This window comes from Bos taurus, chromosome 7, assembly GCF_002263795.3.
Source record: "Bos taurus isolate L1 Dominette 01449 registration number 42190680 breed Hereford chromosome 7, ARS-UCD2.0, whole genome shotgun sequence".
Classification (NCBI taxonomy): domain Eukaryota; kingdom Metazoa; phylum Chordata; class Mammalia; order Artiodactyla; family Bovidae; genus Bos; species Bos taurus.
In genome coordinates this window covers 52,269,172-52,290,382 of record NC_037334.1, presented here as the reverse complement: position 1 = coordinate 52,290,382, position 21,211 = coordinate 52,269,172, and the positions used below count along the sequence as shown (strand labels likewise).

At 38.2% G+C, this 21,211-nt stretch overlaps 1 pseudogene; it reads right to left on the bottom strand.

Annotated features, from left to right (window-relative positions):
* Positions 1-48: 48 nt before the first annotated feature.
* Positions 49-5,112, bottom strand: LOC104969192 (small ribosomal subunit protein uS10-like; annotated as a pseudogene).
* Between the last annotated feature and the right edge of the window lie 16,099 nt (positions 5,113-21,211).

The following is a 21,211-nucleotide window of genomic DNA, read 5'->3' as shown; positions in this document are numbered from 1 at the left end:
TTTTTAGCCTGCAGCGCCACCTTGCGTTTTGTGGGTGTTATTCCCGATTTTAAGAATAGAGCAAAAAGATGGCGGATTAAAGGAACTGAAGTAGGAGTGATTTTTTACCCCCAAGTTTCTTTGCTGTTTTATTTCATTTTTTTTTCCTCAACTAGCCATCGTACGCCTAGTAAGTTCTTACATCGTTTCCCTCTCTGTGAGTGCACTCGCAGAAAAATAAATCAGCTGTTTTCTTATAATTTATGTACACAAAATTAAATCAGCTGTTTTCTTATAATTTATGTACACAAAATTCCACTGTGGCGTCCATTCTTCGTTTAACCAGTCTTTCAAAAACACTTTCTCTCGTTCTTAAGCAACTCAGAAATGGCATCAATGGCATTTGAAATGGCACCGAACTCCCCTCCCATCTACACTGGCTATAATTTATTGTGTACGTAAATTATAACTCCTGTATGGGAACCCATACATATGGTTCCCATACAGGAGTTAATCCTAAGAAAATCTCTTGTTTTTAAGATTTATAGTAAAGAATATATAAGACAATGAAGTCTCCATCCCAAAGTCAAATATCGGTTGAGGACCTTTTATTTGCAAACTGCTTAACAATAATGCTGTCCACCCTGCAGAGTAACGCCTTTTTTCAGTTTCTTGTTAATTAAATAACGCTTCCAGTTTCAAGGTCTTTGCTCTTTTCCCACAATATTTTTCGGAACACTGTCTACCACCCCACCCTCTACCCTTCACCTGATTTATGTATGTGTTCAGGTAACAGGCATTCTAAGAGTATGCGATGAATGCTCTTAAAATTAATAATAGCATTCAGGTGTCACTCTTGTCTGTGGAAGTGCTCCTAGTATTTCATCTTTAACTATGATGGTTGATGTCAACTTGGGGTAAATGCTCCATTTTTTGGATGAAAAACGTTTTATTTTTCCATATTCTTTCATATTTTAATTTTTGACATTTGTGAAATTGTGCTTTTATTCTTTAGCTTTTTAATTACTGAATTCTTGATATAAATGATATTTAACCATTATATATTGTTTTAATGCACAGGTAGATTTGATGAGCCAACATCGTTTTAGGATTTTTTCTGGCTCATGCTGTTCTGTTTGTGTGCATATATGTGTGTGTTTAGCTTATATGGCTTTGATAGTAAACTTTTCTGGCTTTGTAGTATGGATTAGGAAGCTTTCTATTCTTATGCAACAGAATTGTTTTTATAATGATATCATCTGTTTCTACATGCTTTATTATGACTTGCCTTTTAAATGGTTTGGATTTGGGTGGTAAATTTATGACTATCTTTCCATTTTACTTTTGATTATTAATCTATGAGTTTTGTTTCTGTTTAAAGTAATTTGTATTTTATTTTTAAAAACCATTTATTTTATCTGGATTTGCAAGTATTTTAGTATTATATTTTCATTGCATAGTTTATGTTTAGTTATATATGTGCTCTTATTAGTTATATTTAGTATTTTATTTCCTTTTTATTATTTAGGATACTTGCAAGAACTCTATTTTACTTATCTTTTAAAATCCACTCTTTTAAAAATAATCTATGACCTTGATTCAAAATCAATAGTACTAAAAGGTTTAGACGAAAACACAGTAGTTTTCTGTACTTTCTCTCATTTTCCTAGTTCATTTCCCAATAAGGAGACTTTTTTTGAATTAATATTTGTTTATAACCTTATTGTTTCATGTTTCATGTGTACACTGTATTTTGACTTCTGTGTACACTATGGTGTGATCACCACAAGTTTAGTTTTCGCTTACACAGGTGACCCCTCTTACACATTATGCCCTGCCCCTACACTTCTTTTCCTCTGATGACCATTAGAGGAAAAGACCATTCTTCTCATCTGTTCTCTATAGCTATGTGTTTGTTTGTTTATTTTGTCTTTTGTTTTTTATGTTTCACATATGAGTGAAATCATACAGTATCTGTCTTTCTCCCCCTGACTTATTTCACTTAGGGTAATGTCCTCAAGGTCTGTTGTAGCACATAGAACGATTTCATCTTTTTATGCTGAGTAGCATTCCATTGTGTGTGTGTGTATCATATCTTCTTTGTCCATTTGTTTGTCGATGGGCATTTAGGTAATTTCCGTATCTTTGCTATTTTGAGTAATGCTGCAATGAATATAGGGTACATATATCTTTATAAATTGCTGTTTTCATTTTCTTCAGGTAAATATCCAGAAGTGAAATAGCTGGATCATATGGTAGTTCTATTCTTAGTTTTTTTGAGGAATCTTCCTATTATTTTCTATAGTGGCTCCAGAATTTACATTCCCATGAACAGTGTATGATTCCCTTTTGTCCACATCCTCTCCAGAATTTGTTATTTCTTGACTTTTTTGATAATAGCCATTCTAATGGGTGTGAGGTAATATCTCATTGTGGTTTTTATTTGCATTTTCTAAAAATTAGTGATGCTTGAATATCTTTTCATATGGCTGTTGACCATCTTTTTGTCGTCTTTGGAAAAATGTTCAGATCCTATGTTCATTTAACTTTTATTTATTTATTTGGCTTTATCAGCTCTTAGTTGTAGCATGCAGAATCTTTAGTTGTGGCATGTGGGGTCTTTCAGTGGTGGCATACAGACTCTTAACTATGGCATGTGAACCCCCAATTACAGCATGTGGGATCTAGTTTCCTGACCAGGGATCAAACCTGAGCCCCCTATATTGGGAGTTCAGAGTCTTAGCCACTGTACCACCAGGGAATCCCCCTCTGTTCATTTCTTTATATTTTTAAAATTGTATTGGGGTATATCCAATTAACAATGTTGTGATAGTTTCCAGTGACTAGCGAAGGGACTCAGCCATACATACGTATCCATTCTCCAAACTCCCCTCCCATCTAGACTGCTGTATAATACTGAGCAGAGTTCCACAGGCTATACAGTAGTTCCCCTCCATTCATTTTTAAATTAAGTTGCTTTGTTTTTGTTGAGTTGTATGAGTTCTTTATATATATATTGGCGTTAAACCATTATTGGATATATGATTGCAAATATCTTCTCCCATTCTATAGATTGTCCTTTTATTGGTGGTTTCCTTTGCTGTGCAGAAGAGTTTTAGTTTGAAGTAGTACCATTTGTTTATTTTTGCTTTTGTTTACCTTAAGAGACATATTCAGAAAGAAATTAGTAAGACAGTATTGAAAAGCATATCGCCTATATTTTCTAGTGAGAGTTTTTATGGCTTCAGGTCTTATACTTAAGCCTTTAATCCATTTTGAGTTGATATTTATATATGGTATAAGATAATGGTCTAGTTTCATCATTTTGCATTTGGCTATCCAGTTTTACCAACACCACTTATTGACGAGACTGTCCTTTTTCCACTGTATGTTCTTTGCCCCTTTGTCTCAAATTAATTGTTAATATATGTGTGAGTTTATTTCTGGACTCTCAATTTTTTCCATTGATCTGTGTGTCTGTTTTTCTGCCAATAAGATACTGTTTTGATTACTATAGCAATAAGCAGCCATTTTCGACTCTTTGTCTCTTGTGCCTTTAATTTATATTCTACTATACTTAGATGAATTGGTTTTAGACATTATCAGTTGACTCCTTTTTATGTTGGATTAGATTTTATCTCTTGTACATCTCCGAGGCCCTTTCATGCTTTCTTTCATTTGCAGCATCATTGGGAGCATTGTGTACTCATTGTATCTTTTTATTTTACTTTTTATTCCTTGAAGTTAAAGACTACCTTGTGTTTTCATTTATTTGGTTTTCTTTAGATATGTCATCTATTCTTCTCACACTTCCGGTTGCCTCTCAGTTTAATTTTCCATGTGGTCATTGCCTTATCTCCTGAGCTATCAATTCTCCTTCAAATTGAGTGATTTTTCTCTACATTTGCTGCACAGCTCTCATCCTGAAACTTTCCTTTGCTGTCATTCTTGGGATTTTGTTTTCCTTTTTTTCTGATTGGGTTTCCTATTTCAAGGATTTTATTCTTCCTCTTTTTTGGTTTATTCTCTAGCTTTAAGAGTCATCCGAGGATCATCCTTCAACATTCTATGGAGACTCATTTCACTTGTTCTGCTTTGGATCATATCTTTTCTCTTTCTTCTGACTTCCTCTCTCTTAGATTACTCTCTCATTTTGATATTTACCTTCCAGTAGTTTCCAGAGAACAGTGTATGAAAGTTAAATTTTATTGTGACCTTGAGTGTATTAAATTATCTTTATTTTACTCTCAAACTTGAGTGTAAAATTGACTGATTATAGAGTTTTAGGTTGAAAATAATTTTTATTCAGAATTTTGAAATATTTTGTCCATGAGCTCCCTAACCCAATGTGTTTGTTAAGAAGTCTAAAGTGAATTTTATATTTTCTATATGAGACCTATATTTTTAGTTCTTAATGTAGCATTATTTCATTGTCCCAAGCTTTTTATTTTTTGTAACAACTGATTATAGATTAAAAAGGTTGATTTAGGCATTGGCAATGGTGACTTCCACCTTGACTCCTGGCTCAATACTGATGGAAGTGACCTGCTTGACAATTCCAGAAGGGCTGTGCAGGTCAGTAAGTCGCATGTGGATCCTCATTTGGAATCGATCCCAAGTCTTAGAACCTTCACCACAAGGAGTTTCCCTTGTAGTTACTCTTAGTCTTGGTAGGCATCCGAACTGGTCCTTTGGCTTTGAGATTCTTTTCCTTTGAGCCTCTAATCAGGTCAGCACACACCTTCTCCAGAGACTTCACGTTGTGGCTGATGAGGGTGATCCTAATCCGGTGAATGGCCACCTCTGGCCCCACCGGAGTCTTGCCGGTGTCTTTAAAGGCCATGGCTGCGGCGCGGCTTCCTGACCGGCCTGTTCCTCGGCGAGAGTGAACAGCGGTGAGTCAGGAGCAGAAGCCGGCGGCACGGAGCTCCGCTTCAGCGGCGACTGCGTCTTCCTTAAAGAGCTGTCCCAAGCTTTTTAAATTAAATGCTGATGTATCTTGGCTTGAGCTTATTTTTATCCACTATACAGGACAGTTGATGAAACTTAATTTCCTCCAGCTTTTAGAAACTTGCTATTTTCTCCAATTTATCTTTTTTTTTTTTTTTTGCTTTGCTTTGGTTTCCCATTGAAAAAAAGTTTTAATAAAGGTTTTTTTTTAAATTAATCTATTTATTTTAATTGGAGGCTAATTACTTTACAATATGGTGGTTTTTGCCATACATTGACATGAATCAGCCACAAGTGTACATGCCCCCCCCCAACCCGCAAACACCCCTCCACCCTATCCTGAACCCCCTCTCCACCATCCCGTCCCTCTGGGTTGTCCCAGTGCACTGGCTTTGAGTACCCTGTTTCATGCATCAAACTTGGGACAGGTCATCTGTTTCACATATGGTTCAGTTCAGTTCACTTCAGTCGCTCATGTCGTGTCTGACTCTTTGGACCCCATGAATCGCAGCACGCCAGGCCTCCCTGTCCATCACCAACTCCCAGAGTTCACTCAAACTCACGTCCTTCGAGCTGGTGATGCCATCCAGCCATCTCATCCTCTGTTGTCCCCTTTTCCTCCTGTCCCCAATCCCTCCCAGCATCAGAGTCTTTTCCAATGAGTCAACTCTTCGCATGAGGTGGCCAAAGTACTGGAGTTTCAGCTTTAGCATCATTCCTTCCAAAGAACACCCAGGGCTGATCTCCTTTAGGATGGACTGGTTGGATCTCCTTGCAGTCCAAGGGACTCTCAAGAGTCTTCTTCAACACCACAGTTCAAAAGCATCAATTCTTCGGCGCTCAGCCTTCTTCACAGTTCAACTCTCGCATCCATACATGACCACTGGAAAAACCGTAGCCTTGACTAGACAGACCTTTGTTGGCAAAGTAATGTCTCTGCTTTTCAATATGCTATCTAGGTTGGTCATAACTTTTCTTCCAAGGAGTAATGGTAGGTTTTTTTTTAATCAAGTATACAACTATTTAGAAATAGATAAAATTAAGATCTGTTCCTTATGCCATACTGCTTTTATTTTTGTATTTCTTTTAGGAAACTTTCTTTGGGCATTTCCTTCAGGTGTCTGTTCTTAATTTAGTGTGGGAGATTAAAGAGCTCAATAATAGCTTTGAGCACATGTTACCAGGGCTTGTGCATTTTGATTATTACTCTAAGATGAATTAGGAGTTGTTGGAGAAATCCACAACAGTGTTTTTAGGTCTTTAGTCAGTGTAATTAGGTCTTTCCACTTGGACTAGTCAGAGTACCCAAATCTTTAAAAATCTCCTACTCAGGAGAAAAAGGTATGGATTGAAAAAGTAAAAGATTGAATGGGAAAGAGGAATGTAAGTCTACATTATTCAGGATAGGTTAGTTATGCTTCAGTACTAAACAGTTACTGCAAATCTCAATGGTTTAACACAATTAAGGTTGATTTCTTTCTCACACTACACATCCCATACAGTTTAGCATGGGATCCTCCTCACAGCTGTCAGTAAGGGACCCAGGCTTCTGGAGACTCCTGTCTTTACAAAGGCTTTCATGATCACTATAGTGGGCAAAATAAATGTGTTAGACCATGCGTTAGACTGTCTCCAAAAGCTCCAGCCCAAAAGTAATGTATGTCACTTCTCCCAATTTATTGGCCAAATGAAATTACATAGACATGTATGTCTATGTAAAACAGAATTGAAATTCTACCATGTGTCTGAGAGGAGAACTGAAAAATTTATAAGTGGTCCCAGTGACTAAAATAGCATTTTTATCAATCATCATCACTGTTTAGATGGTCACCTATTTCCACTATCCATATTACCCCTGCTCTCAGTTTTGACCATGGACCCTCTAATATAGTGACTCTCTTTTCCTAAAGTGGGAAACAAGACTCCAGACTTATGGTAGGGACAGGAAAGCAGGTTACTTAGTGACTAGAGTAGGAGAAAGTGATCTGACCACTAGAGATTTAAATAATCCTCAGGCAATTTTAACACACTTCTCCTTATTTGGAACCCTGTCATCATTTCCAGAGTATCTAGGGCTGACAGTTTTGATACTTCTGAAAATCCTGTAGTATAAACACAATTGGTTCTTAGCTTTTCCCAGTTCAAGACTGGTAGTTGGTTTATCACTTCTACTAAGTTATCCATCTGCTTTCCAGCTACTAAGATTTTTTTCTGCTGTCTTCTGTCTTATTCGCTGCATACCTGTAGGTTTATATTTTTGAAAATATCTCTTCACTTTTGTGTTAGTGCATTTTTGTCATTCACTAAGTTGTATTTGACTCTGCGACCCCATGGACTGTAGCATGCCAGGCTTGCCCATCCTTAACCATCTCCTGGAGTTTCCTCAAACTCATGTCCATTGAGTCAGTGATGCTATCCAGCCATCTCATCCTCTGTCACCCCCTTCTCCTCCTGCCCTCAATCTTCCCCAGCATCAGGGTCTTTTCCAGTGAGTCGGTTCTTTGCTTCAGGTGGCCAAATCCGTCCTTCCAGTGAATATTCAGGGTTGATTTCCTTTAGATAGATTGGTTTGGTCTCCTTGCTGTCTAAGGGACTCTCAAGAGTCTTTCCCAGCACCACAGTTTGAAAACGTCATCTTATAGGATTTTTAAGTAGCTCAGCTGGATTTTTAGAGAAAGCCAAATTAAAGGTACATATCCAATCTACCAGTTTATCTCAAAATCCCTTGAATTTTTCAGAGACGTAGACTTGTGTTTAATTGATTAAATCTTATGTGGTTTTTATTCTACTTAATTTGCTTTTATATTAATAAATACCATTTATTTTCTTTATTTTTTAATTGTTTTTCTTGAATTCTGAGTTGTTTGCTTTGCCTATTTCTTCCCAATAAACCTTGATTTCTAAGAAATGCATACCTCACAGTTTTCTCTATTCATTCTTTGGTTCTTACCTTAAATATCACTTTATTTTAAAAGCTTACTGTATCAACTAGAATTATGTGCTAAATAATTTCTATATATAGGTATTCCATATAATTTTTGCCTGAAAAAATAGAAAAACCCATAATAACAATTGTTTACACAAAACAGAATTTTATTTTTCTCTCAGGAAATAAGGCTAGTGGCTTAAATGCACTCCATGATATCTGGGACCGTGGCCCATTCCATTTTGTTGCTTTGCCATCTTTAGGACATGACCTTTAACTCACAGTCCAAGATAAATATCCAGCTATTACACTGCTATTCAAACTTGCCAATAGGAGAAAGGGAAAGCTGTGTCTTTTTTTTTTTTTTTTTAAACTACTTCTGTGAAGTATTCCATAGCACTTGTGCTCATGTCTCACTGGCCATAACTTGGTTACAAGACCATCCCCGGTCACAACAGAAGTTGGCAAGTATAATGTATAGCCCACATGTCCTCATGGGCAGCTAAAAATGAGACATCTATTGATAATAGGAGAACACATATTTGGGTGAAATTAGTAGTCTGTCACACCCACTCAGACCACACCTGTAGCCCCCACTACCCACTAGGAGGAGACAGAGTCAAATAAATTGCCTGATTGGCTTGGTTTTTGGAGGAGCATTTGATTGTAATCCTCCATATTGGTGGTGTGTTTTTGTAGCCAAAAAAGTTCTTGTTCCCCTGAAAGCTTAGCCCCTATAGCAATGAAGTAATAAATTCAATTTCTGGAAGAAGATCCTTTGAACCAATGATGTTCCCCTCCTGTGTTATTGGCACCTGTCATCCATCCCTACTTCCTTTTATTTACGTAAACAAAAATTTAGGGTCTGCAAAGCTTAAACCTCCATTTCACAGACTCATTTGAATTATTATTCTGGATGTATACTAGGATTTACCAGTGAAATGCCTTCACATGAGCTTTGAAGACAGGCAAAAGTCATCTTCCCAGTCATTGCTGCTAGCCAACAGATCAGAAAGATATGAGTGCTTGCAGCCAAGTCAGTGTTTCTTTGCCCAGCCATCAGTTTCATGGGGAACTGGAGGCCACTGTGGCAGCCAGACATGTTCCACTGTGTAGTCATCAATTTTGGAGGTGGGAGAGGAGAGGCCTTTGTGGGAGTAACAGTTTGAATAGTAGCAATAGCAGCACTTAGGCAGTAATGGTAGTATGCCTTCAAAACCAGGAATTCAGTGCTGACTTTCGCTTCTGCTTGTCCAGTTCGGATTTTGTAAGCAACTAATCCATATATCAAATATATTTTTTTACTTTAGTTAGATGTACATAGAGTGGTTTCTGATTTTTTGTTTTGTTTTTGTTTTGAACTTGGAATAATTCAGTTTTATACCTTTACTCAAATTATAAGGGATAGGAGCTTCTTAATCAGTTTGTAAAGGAAAAGATGCAAAATATAAACTCATTAACCAGTTATGGCACTATTCTCTAAACCTAATACATCTTGGTTTAATAGGGAAGAATTAAAAAGTATGAGTGCACTCCTGAGAGACTAGGGATGAAAGTGTTTAATATATTTAATGTCTATATTTCTACAAAACAGAGCATGGTCTAAAAGTGAATTATAAAACACTTTCTTCCCTCACATGCAACACAACAGATAAAAATTAGTTTTAAAGTTTCATTATCTGTGAATAAATAAGACTCAACATCACATACATTTAAAAAGATAATTGGCTCACATTTTTTTGACTGCCCTGCATGGCATATGGGATCTTAGTTCCCTGACCACAGATGGAACCCTCTGTAGTGGAAGGACAAAGTCTTAAATACTAGGTAGCCAGGGAAGTCCCCGGCTCATATATTCTAAATGATATATAGTTAGGTGAATGATGCAAGCATCAAATAGTGCAAATAGTAATAAGCATTTTATAAAAAGAAATATAATATTTTGTTATAGTTTTAAAATTTATAAAGTCAGATGATAAAATAGATTGAAATTTATTCACTAATTTATTCAATACTTATTCATCCATATTTACTTCAGTATGTATTTTTCTAAACACAATAGAAAAAGAGCTCTCTCCATGAGGAGATTATAATTTAGTGGGGAAGGGAGATCATTGATTTGACTGGGCAGAATATGCAATCAATAGAGCACTGGATACAATGGAATCAAAATAAAAATAGCCTAATATGTCATTGAAATGATGGAAAAATTGAATCTTCAAATTGAAAAGACATTAGGCAGAGCTTTTTATTCCTGAAACTGATGGTGTAGATAATTCAGATGACCCTCCTGTGGAAAACAATAAAAAGTGATGGGCAAGACTTTTAAAAAAGTACTTTAGGAAATGCCCTGGTGGTCCAGTGGTTAGGACCCTCTGCATCCACTGCTGAAGGCCTAAGGTTGGATCCCTGGTCAGGGAACTAAGATCCTGCAAACCACACAGTCTGGCCAAAAAAATTTTTAAAAATTCACTTAAAATATTAAAGAGGTGAAAACAGTCATTTGTGATGGATGCATGTAATAGAGGCATGTAAACAATATACCAAAACTTATTATTCTCTCAGGGCATTTGAAAACATTTTCCTTTGGGCTTTGATTTGAAGCAATGTAATATCAAAGAAATATAAATCAAGTCTCAGGGCCAGCCAAATGTGCAGCAATGTTATTTGAAGATATTTTGTATTTCAAGTGACCCCACAGGTCCACAATATAAACACAGTGTAAATGCCAAAAAAATCTAAACCTGCTTCCTCTGTTGGCTCTCTGGTGTTAAGTAGAGTGGAAGAAAAAAGAAAACATGCCTGGAAATTGTAGCTACAAATTGGGCCTCGTTGTGTTTGTATTTTAAATCTGTGTAGGTTGAGTTGCAAGAAACATTAAGATATAACTTGGTTTGTGATAGTCCCTTATTTATAGTGTTTCTATCCTGGCTAGCAGAGAAGGCAATGGCAACCCACTCCAGTACTCTTGCCTGGAAAATCCATGGATGGAGGAGCCTGGTGTGCTGCAGTCCATGGGGTCGCTAAGAGTCAGAGACAACTGAGCAACTTCACTTTCACTTTTCACTTTCTTGCATTGGAGAAGGAAGTGGCAACCTACTCCAGTGTTCTTGCCTGGAGGATCCCAGGGACCGGGGAGCCTGGTGGGCTGCCATCTATGGGGTCGCACAGAGTCGGACATGACTGAAGCGACTTAGCAGCAGCAGCATCCTGGCTAGAACAAATGAAAATTAATTTTGAAAGATGGAACATGCAAACAACACTTTGAGGACTACCCTACAAATAAACTTTCAGTGGCAGCCAACCATATAATTCACACAAACGAAGAACCTGCACAGAACAGTTTGAAACAGATTGAAAGGGTCCCTGAGTTTCAGGGAAGGTAGTACAAAAATTATCCAAATTAGGATATAATCTGATCAATATAATTAATTTCAAGGATAGAAAGCAAGTTATCAATAGCCTTCAGACTCCTCATCAACATTTATACCAGAACATGATGGAAATGTCTGGAGGCTTCCGAGAGAAATAAATTATGGCTCAATAATGTAGAACCGGACATGGAACAACAGACTGGTTCCAAATAGGACAAGGAGTACGTCAAGGCTGTATACTGTCACCCTGCTTATTTAACTTATATACAGAGTACATCATGAGAAACGCTGGGCTGGAAGAAGCACAAGCTGGAATCAAGATTGCCAAGAGAAATATCAATAACCTCAGATATGCAGATGACACCACCCTTATGGCAGAAAGTGAAGAGGAACGAAAAAGCCTCTTGATGAAAATGAAGGAGAAGAGTGAAAAAGTTGGCTCTTTAAGCCAACATTCAGAAAACTAAAATCATGGCATCTGGTCCCATCACTTCATGGGAAATAGATGGGGAAACAGTGGAAACAGTGGCTCCAAAATCACTGCAGATGGTGATTGCAGCCATGAAATTAAAAGATGCTTACTCCTTGGAAGGAAAGTTATGACCAACCTAGATAGCATATTGAAAGCAAAGACATTACTTTGCCAACAAAGGTCTGTCTAGTCAAGGCTATGGTTTTTCCAGTGGTCATGTATGGATGTGAGAGTTGGACTGTGAAGAAAGCTGAGTGCCAAAGAATTGATACTTTTGAACTGTGGTGTTGGAGAAGACTCTTGAGAGTCCCTTGGACTGCAAGGAGATCCAATTAGTCCATTCTGAAGGAGATCAGTACTGGTTGTTCTTTAGAAGGAATGATGCTAAAGCTGAAACTCCAGTACTTTGGCCACCTGATGCGAAGAGTTGACTCATTGGAAAAGACTCTGATGTTGGAAGGGATAGGGGGCAGGAGGAGAAGGGACGACAGAGGTTGAGATGGCTGGTTGGCATCACCGACTCGATGGACGTGAGTTTGAGTGAACTCCGGGAGATGGTGATGGACAGGGAGGCCTGGCGTGCTGCAATTCATGGGGTCGCAAAGAGTCAGACACGACTGAGGGACCGAACTGAACTGAATGTTATACCTACCCAAGCTGTTCTAGTACAAAGATAACAATGTGGAAAACAGGAAAGAATTTCTAAAAGATTGCATTAACATTCATGACTACTTACAAAAAAAAACTACTTAAAGATGAAATTCAGACAATTTACAGATGGACTGAGAAACTTTGATAGGGTTAATGTAATATTTGGCATCGAGAAATCTCTGAAGAAAAGAAAGTTGACTGAAGAATACTCGGCTCAGTTCAGTTTTCACTTGCTCAGTCATATCTGACTCTTTGTGAGCCCATGGACTGCAAGTACGCCAGGCATTCCTGTCCATCACCAACTCCCAGAGCTTGCTCAAACTCCTGTCCATCGAGTTGGTGATGCCATCCAACCATCCCATCCTCTGTCATCCCCTTCTCCTCCTGCCTTTAATCTTACCCAGCATCAGGGTCTTTTCAAATGAATATTCAGGACTGATTTCCTTTAGGATTGACTGGTTTGATCTCCTTGTAATACAAGGGACTCCCAAGAGTCTTCTACAATACTACAGTTCAAAAGCATCAATTCTTCAGCACCCAGATTTCTTTATGGTCCAACTTTCACATCCATACATGACTACTGGAAAAACCATTGATTAGATGGACCTTTGTCAGCAAAGTAGTGTCTCTGCTTTTTAATATGCTGTCTAGGTTGGTTGTCATAGCTTTTCTTCCAAGGAGCAAGTGTCTTTTAATTTCATGGCTTCAGTCACCATCTCGTGATTTTGGAGCCCAAGAAAATAAAGTTTCTCACTGTTTCCATTGTTTCCCCCCATCTATTTGCCATGAAATGATGGGACCAGATGCCATGATCTTTGTTTTCTGAATGTTGAGTTTTAGGCCAGCTTTTTCACTCTCCTCTTTCACTTTCATCAGGAGGCTCTTTAGTTCCTCTTCACTTTCTGCCATAAGGGTGGTATCCTCTGCATGTCTGAGGTTATTGATATTTCTCCCAACAATCTGGATTCCAGCTTGTGGTTCATTCAGCCTGGCATTTTGCATGATGTACTCTGCATATAAATTAAATAAGCAGGGTGATTATATACAGCCTTGACATACTCCTTTCCCAATTTGGAACCAGTCCATTGTTCCATGTCCTGTTTTAACTGTTGTTTCTTGACCTGCATACAGATTTCTCAGGAGGCAGAAAAGGAGATCTGGTTTTCCCATCTCTTTAAGAACTTTCCAGAGTTTGCTGTGATCCACACAGTCAAAGGCTTTGGCATTGTCAATGAAGCAGAAATAGATGTTTTCCTGGAACTCTCTTGCTTTTCTTATGATCACATGGATGTTGGCAATTTGATCTCTGGTTCCCCTGCCATCTCTAAATCCAGCTTCAACATCTAGAAGTTCTCAGTTCACATACTGTTGAAGCCTCACTTGGAGAACTTTGAGCATTACTTTGCTAGTGTGTGAGATGAGTGCAATTATGCAGTAGTTTGAACATGTTTGGCATTGCCTTTCTTTGGGATTTAATTTTATACCCAGCTAAATAATACTTCTCAAGCATATGATAATTCAAGAAATACAGCACCTATAAACTCTTCTTTAAAGGATTATACCTGATGAAATCCAGCAAATCAAGATCTGATGCATAAATATGTTCAGCAAGAGCTGAACATAAATAATTCAGGACTGAGGAAGCTGGCTAAAATAACTGACAGTAAGTACTGCATTTCATTCCAGTTTGAACATACCAGTTTATCTCAATTCACCCTTGAAACTTCATTTAAGCAATAGAGAGCAAAGGTTTAACATAAATGAACATACGAAGACAAAAAGTATAGGAAAAGAGTAAAGAGCAGGGGAGAAAAGTCACTAAAAATTTTGGAAGATGCCAAGTATACAGACAATTGGTTATGGACAGATTTCACTTTTTTACTATTGCCAAATAAGAGTACAAAGTGGGGGTACAGCTGCAGGTGGGTAGGATTTTAAGAAGAAAATCAAATCCATGTAATGATTCATATTGAGGGTCCAAGGAGAGGCTGAAAACAACAGTGGCTGAAAATCTGTATAAGACTACCTATATCTGAGAATTTCTTCTCCAATCACTGAAGAAAGGTGCCTTCCTTTTTCTCTAGTGGCAGAAAATGGGAGGTATACTATTTGTAGATGTTATACAGGCTTGGCTGGACCAAGGGATGCTAGCATACTAAGGGTAGGGCTGAGACCTTATTAAGAAGAGAATTAAAGAAATTCTACATACTGATTAGGACCCCAGTTCCAACCAAGGAGTTCTTAGTGCTGAGTGCTATCTTTATAACACCTTCCACCACTACCCCCATTCTTGTTGAATTTTTCTGTGGAAAATAACATAGGCCCAAGAAAAGAGATTTACAAATACTAACTTTTGGTCCCCAAGCCAAATGTTGTTTTCTATTTCATTATCCTAAGGTGAGATCAACCACTCAATTAGTCCCACCCAAACATGCCATGCTTAATCAGCTTTTTAGTGTCTCATGAAAAAAAAAACAAACAGCTGCACAGCATAACACATAAAAAGGAGAGTCTCTAAAATGAGGCTAGAGACCAAAGACAAAGAGGATAAAAGTATTAATAATTCTAAAGAAAAATGAAATGCTAGGATCAGAAGATAAAATTTTTAAAACCTAAAATTAATATCTTCAGAGATATAAAAAAAGACCAAGTCAGTGTGATACAATAAAAAGATGAAGTCGCTGCCATTGATGGATAAAGGCCTAAATGTAAGGGCTAAAACTATAATACTCTTATAAGAAAACACAGGTGTAAACCTTCATGACCTTAGATTAGGCAATGATTTCTTAGGCATGATACCAAAAACATAAGCAACCAAAGGAAAAATAAATAAATTTCGGTTCATTAAAATTTTTTAAAAACTCTTGTACTTCAAAGTACACTGTCAATACATTTAAAAGACAAATCACATAATGGGAGAAAATATTTGTAAATCATATGTTTGATAAGGGTGTAGTATCCAGAATAACTATTCCAACTCAACAATAGAAAGATAAAAATCCATGTATAGAACAGTCTTATGGACTCTGTTGGAGAGGGAAAAGGTGGGAAGATTTGAAAGAATGGCATTGAAACATGTATAATATCATGTATGAAACGAGTTGCCAGTCCAGGTTCGATGCACGATACTGGATGCTTGGGGCTGGTGCACTGGGACGACCCAGAGGGATGGTATGGGGAGGGAGGAGGGAAGAGGGTTCAGGATGGGGAACACATGTATACCTGTGGTGGATTCATTTCGATATTTGGCAAAACTAATACAATATTGTAAAGTTTAAAAATAAAATAAAAAAATTTAAAAAAAAAAATAAAAAAAAATGTAAAAAGAATTTGAGTAGGTATTTCTCCAGGAAGATATTCAAATGGTCAAATAATCAAATGAAAAGATGCTCAACATAATTAGCTATCTGGGACATGCAAATCAAACCACAATGAGATATACTTCATACCATCCAGGATGGCTATAATCAAACAGAAAATAACAAGTGTTGGTGAGGAGAAACTGGAATCCTCCTACACTATCACTGGGAACGAAAAATGGTACAGCTACCTTGGAAAGCAGTTTGGCAATTCCTTAAAAAGTTAAACAGTTGCTGTATGTATGACCTAGCAATTCTAATTCTAGGTATATACTTTGCTAAGTCACTTAAGTCGTGTCCAACTCTGTGTGACCCCAGAGACAGCAGCCCACCAGGCTCCCCCGTCCTTGGGATTCTCTAGGCGAGAACACTGGAGTGGGTTGCCATTTCCTTCTCCAGTGCATGAAAGTGAAAAGTGAAAGTGAAATCGCTCAGTTGTTTCCGACTCCTAGCGACCCCATGGACTGTAGCCTACCAGGCTCCTCCATCCATGGGATTTTCCAGGCAAGAGTACTGAAGTGTGGTGCATTGCCTTCTCCAAGGTATATACTCAAGGGGATCAAAACATATGTCCACAAAAAACTTGAACATGAATGTTCATAGAAGTGATATTCATAATAGCACTAATGTGGAAACAAACCCCACTGTCCATAAGCTGGTAAAATGTGGTATATCAATACAATGTTAATATAGATTATTTGGCCATAAAAAGGAATGAAATACCAATATATGCCACAACATGGAAACATTATGCAAATTGAGGGAAGACAGATCTAAATGGCTACATATTATATGACTCAATTTATATGAAATATCTAGAATAGAAGAATCCATAGAGACAAAGTTGATTAGCAGTTGAAGAGCAAGAGGGTACTGCTAATGGGTACCAGGCTTCTTTTCAGGGTGATGAAAATGTGAAAATGTTCTGCAGTTAGACTGGTTCCAAATAGGACAAGGAATACATCAAGGCTGTATATTATCACCCTGATTATTTAACTTATATGCAGAGTACATCATGAGAAATGCTGGGCTGGAAGAAGCACAAGCTGGAATCAAGATTGCCAAGAGAAATATCAATAACCTCAGATATGCAGATGACACCACCCTTATGGCAGAAAGTGAAGAGGAACGAAAAAGCCTCTTGATTAAAGTGAAAGAGGAAAGTGGAAAAAGTTGGCTTAAAGCTCAACATTCAGAAAACGAAGATCATGGCATCTGGTCCCATCACTTCATGGCAAATAGATGGGGAAACAGTGGAAAGTGTCAGACTTTATTTTGGGGGGCTCCAAAATCACTGAAGATGGTGACTGAAGCCGTGAAATTAAAAGACGCTTACTGCTTGGAAGAAAAGTTATGACCAACCTAGATAGCATATTGAAAAGCAGAGACATTACTTTGCCAACAAAGGTCTGTCTAGTCAAGGCTATGGTTTTTCCAGTGATAATGTATGGATGTGAGAGTTGGACTATAAAGAAAGCTGAGCACAGAAGAATTTACGCTTTTGAACTGTGGTGTTGGAGAAGACTCTTGAGAGTCCCTTGGACTGCAAGGAGATCCAACCAGTCCATCCTAAAGGAGATCAGCCCTGGGTGTTCTTTGGAAGGAATGATGCTAAAGCTGAAACTCCAGTACTTTGGACACCTCATGCGAAGAGCTGACTCATTGGAAAAGACTCTGATGCTGGGAGGGATTGGGGGCAGGAGGAAAAGGGGATGACAGGGGATGAGATGGCTGGATGGCATCACCAACTCAATGGACTTGAGTTTGAGTGAACTCCGGGAGATGGTGATGGACAGGGAGGCCTGGCGTGCTGTGATTCATGGGGTCGCAAAGAGTCGGACAGGACTGAGTGACTGAACTGAACTGAACTGAATGATTGTATAAGACCTACAAGACCTTCTAGAACTAACACCAAGAAAAAGATGCCCTTTTCGTCATTGGGGACTGGAATGCAAAAGTAGGAAGTCCAGAGATACCTGGAGTAACAGGGAAGTTTGGCTTTGGAGTACAAAATGAAGCAGGGCAAAGGCTAACAGAGTTTTGCCAAGAGAATGCATTGATCATAGCAAACACCCTCTTCTAAAACACAAGAGATGACTCTACACATGGACATCACCAAGATGGTCAATACTGAAATCACACTGACTATATTCTTTGCAGCTGAAGATGGAGAAGCTCTATACAGTAAGCAAAAACAAGACTGAGAGCTGACTGTGGCTCAGATCATGAACTCCTTATTGCCAAATTCAGACTTAAATTGAATAAAGAAGGGAAAACCACTAGACCATTCAAGTATGACCTAAATCAAATCCCTTATGATTATACAGTGGAAGTGACAAATAACTTCAAGGGATTAGATCTCATAGACAGAGTACCTGAAGAACTATGGACGGAGGTTCGTGACACAGTACAGGAGGCAGTGATCAAGACCTCCCCAAGAAAAAGAAATGCAAAAAGGCAAAATGGTTGTCTGAGGATGCCTTACAAATAGCTTAGAAAAGAAGAGAAGTGAAAGGCAAAGGAGAAATGGAAAGATATACCCATCTGAATGCAGAGTTCCAAAGAATAGCAAGGAGAGATAAGACAGCCTTCCTAAGTGATCAATGCAAAGAAATAGAGGAAAATAATAGAATGGGAAAGACTAGAGATCTCTTCAAGAAAATAAGAGATACCAAGGAAACATTTCATGCAAAGATGGGCACAATAAAGGAATGGTATGGACCTAACAGAAGCAGAAGATATTAAGAATAGGTGGCAAGAATACACAGAAGAGCTATACAAAAAGATCTTAATGACCCAGATAACGATGGTGTGATCACTAACCTACAGTCAGACATCCTAGAGTGTGAAGTCAAGTGGGCCTTAGGAAGCATCACTATAAACAAAGCTAGTGGAGGTTATGGAATTCCAGTTGAGAAATTTCAAATCCTGAAAAAGGATGCTGTGAAAGTGCTGCACTGAATATGCCAGCAAATTTGGAAAACTCCACAGTGGCTACAGGACTGGAAGAGGTCAGTTTTCATTCCAATCCCAAAGAAAGGCAGTGCCAAAAATGTTCCAACTACTGCACAGTTGCACTCAACTCACACACTAGCAAAGTAATGCTCAAAATTCTCCAAGCAAGGCTTCAACAGTATGTGAACCGAGAACTTCCAGATGTTCAAGCTGGATTTAGAGAAGGCAGATGGACCAGAAATCAAATTGCCAACATCCGTTGGATCATAGGAAAAGCAAGAGAGTTTCAGAAAAACATCTATTTCTGCTTTATTGACTATGCTAAAGCCTTTGACTGTGTGGATCACAGCAAACTCTGGAAAATTCTTAAAGAGATGGGAAAACCAGATGCCCTTTACTGCCTCCTGAGAAATCTGTGTGCAGGTTGAGAAACAACAGTTAGAATGGGACATGGAACAACAGACTAGCTCCAAATTGGGAAAGGAGTATGTCAAGGCTGTATATTATCACCCTGCTTATTTAACTTATATGCAGAGTACATCATGTGAAATGCCAGGCTGAATGAACCACAAGCTGGATACCAGATTGCTGGGAGAAATATCAATAAACTCAGACATGCAGAGGATACCACCCATATGGCAGAAAGTGAAGAGGAACTAAAGAGCCTCTTGATAAAAGTGAAAGAGGAGAGTGAAAAACCTGGCTTATAACTCAGCATTCTAAAAACAAAGATCATGGCATCTGGTCCCATCATTTCATGGCAAATAGATGGGGAAATGATGGAAACCGTGACAGATTTTATTTTATTGGGCTCCAAAATCACTGAAGATGGTGACTGCAGGCATGAAATTATAAGATGCTTGCTCCTTGGAAGAAAAACTATGAGTAACCAACCTAGACAGCATATTTAAAAAGCAGAGACGTTACTTTGCCACCAAAGATCCGTCTAGTCAAAGCTATGGTTTTTCCAGTACTCCTCTATTGATGTAAGATTTGTACCATAAAGAAGACTGATCACCAAAGAATTGATGCTTTTGAACTGTGGTGTCAGAGAAGACTCTTGAGAGTCCCTTGGACTTCAAGGAGATCAAACCTGTCAATCCTAAAGGGAGTCAACCCTGAATAATCATTGGAAGGACTAATGCTGAAGCTCCAATACTTTGGCTGGCTACCTTATGCAAAGAGCTGACTCACTGGAAAAGACCCTGATGCTGTGAAAAATTGAAGGCAAGAAGAGAAGGAGTGACAGAGGATGAGATTGTTGGATGGCATTACCAACTCAATGGGTATGAATTTGAGCAAGCTCTGGGAGATAGTGAAGGACAGGGAAGCCTTGAATGCTGCAGTCCTTAGCATTGCAAAGAGTCGGGCAGTCCTGAGTGACTGAACAAAAACAACAAAACTCAATCTGAAGGTTTAAAAAATAGGTTGAGATGCTTCTCAGAATGGCTGGTATCAAAAACTCTACAAACAATAAATGCTGGAGAAGGGGTGGAGAAAAGGGAACCCTCTTACACTGTTGGTGGAAACGGAAACTAGTATAGCCACTATGGAAAACAGTGTGGAGATTCCTTAAAAAACTGGAAATAGAACTGCCATATGACCCAGCAATCCCACTGCTGGGCATACACCGAGGAAATCAGAATTGAAAGAGACACATGTACCCCAGTGTTCACTGCAGCAGTGTTTACAATAGCCAGGACGCAGAAGCAATGTAAATGTCCATCGGCAGACGAATGGATAAGAAAGCTGTGGTACATATACACAATGGAGTATTACTCAGCTATTAAAAAGAACACATTTGAATCAGTTCTAATGAGGTGGATGAAACTGAAGCCTATTATACAGAATAAAGTAAGTCAGAAAGAAAAACATCAATACAGTATATTAACACATATATATGGAATTTAGAAAGATGGTTACAATGACCCTATATGTGAGACAGCAAAAGAGACATAGATATAAAAAACAGACTTTTGGACTCTGTGGGAGAAGGCAAGGGTGGGGTGATTTGAGAGAATAGCTTTGAAACATGTATATTACCATATGTGATATAGATCACCAGTCCACACTGGATGCATGAAACAGGGCACTCAAAGCCAGTGCACTGGGACAACCCTGAGGGATGGGATGGGGAAGCAGGTGGGAGGGGGGTTCAGGATGGGGCACACATGTACACCCATGGCTGATTCATGTCAATGTATGGAAAAAACCTCCACAATATTGTAAAGTAATCAGCTTTCAATTAAAATAAATAAATTTTAAAAAACTGAATAAAAATATAGGTTGAGAAAATTCTTAGAATCCAGGGAAATGAAGATAAAAGGCAGTAAATAGAGAAACGTTAAGAAAAATTGAATGTCAACCAAGGAGGTCACTATATAACTAAAAGGAGTTAGAGAACCAGTAAACAAGGACACTGAGTAAATAATTTTTTAAATTACACACACACACACACACACATCCCAAATCCTGTCCTAGTCTAAAGAATATATGTCACAAGATTGACAGATCTCACTGAAGAATTATCACAATAAATGACAAA